Consider the following 1,418-nt stretch of genomic DNA (forward strand, 5'->3'; position numbering starts at 1 on the left):
GGGAACAAAAGTAAAATACGGTCCTGATACAAGAAGATTAACAGGGCTAACACAGAATCTGTCCTAGTCCAATTTTTCGTGAAATCTACGAAAACGCTATCATTGAATTCGAATAGCTACGAACGTAGCGCATATTTTGAATATACGCGTTCGCAGCAATTCGGATTCAGTGATCGCACTCTCGTGGATTTCACGAAAAACCGGACTACCACGATGGATTCTGTGATAGCCACATAAGCTCCAAGTATGTAGGCTCACGCGGCTCGGTAGCGTCAAGCTTTCAATTAAATACCACACAAGGTATATGGGAGTAGTCTTAGATAGCGAGGAATGAAGGCCATTAACGCCCTATATACATGCAAAATGGTGCTGGGAGTCCCTTGGGGTCACCTGTCGGGATGCATGGCTACACAGAAATATAGACCAATATTATTCTATGGCACTTTGGTGTGGTGGAATGCCGAAAAAAGTCCTCATGCCCGGGTATTTTCGAGATCGTCTATCTAGAGTCCAACATGCTTATAATAGGGGAAGGTCTGTGGAGCCTGCCTTGCATACAATTGCGAAGTGGATGGAGGAAACATTCGCTCATAATGATGCTACAAAAGAGATATTCTTCGACACCGAAAGTGCTTTAACTACGTTCTGATGGAGGCAATAGATGAATTACGAGATAAGCTCGCGGTTGAGAGCAAGTTCATAAAGCTAATCTGCGACTTGTTCAGTGGCAGAACTTTCGCAGCTAATTGTAACAGCGCGTACCTGCAGCGTAAAGTGAACAGAGACATCCCGAAAAGTATAGCAGTCTAGCCTCTGTTCTGTATCGCGGCCGTAAACGATTGATAGCGGACATTCAGATAAGGTCTGTTTCTAGACACAATACACGAACCAAACTGCAGTTATTTAAGCCTAGTTAACCCTCGGTAACTCGCTCGTGGTGCACCCTACACCCCACTACTTATAAGTTTGGCTATGCTTGTTTTACTACTTGTGTCTGAATACTCTAATAAGCCATTGACCCATTTTATCAGTTGATACAAGCTGGTTGCGTCCGCTCATTCGATTAAGAAACAATTGCTTTAAAATTGGCTTGAGGTGTATGGGACACCGCGCGAGTAACGACGTACTAAACATAATGCGCGAATAAGGGAGAGTTAAGAAGCTAGAGCGAATACACAGGCATGCCCTCATCAGCATTTCAGACCATTTCTATTTTGGGGACTGACGCAGGATGACACTTTAAGTCAAGGAAATCATCCTTGTGGCGAGAAGGGGAACAGTGAATTTTTTCTGGGATGCACCGAAGCTGACTAGACATATCGCTCAAGGGTATGGCGTAAATAAAGGAAATAAGTTTTTACTCTAATACCTAAGAGACAGCTAGGGCATTGGGCTCGCTCTAAATTGCGGCGGAATAC

Source organism: Rhagoletis zephyria, unplaced genomic scaffold (assembly GCF_001687245.7).
Source record: "Rhagoletis zephyria isolate East Lansing unplaced genomic scaffold, Rhagoletis_zephyria_1.1 Rzeph_scaffold_15675, whole genome shotgun sequence".
NCBI lineage: Eukaryota > Metazoa > Arthropoda > Insecta > Diptera > Tephritidae > Rhagoletis > Rhagoletis zephyria.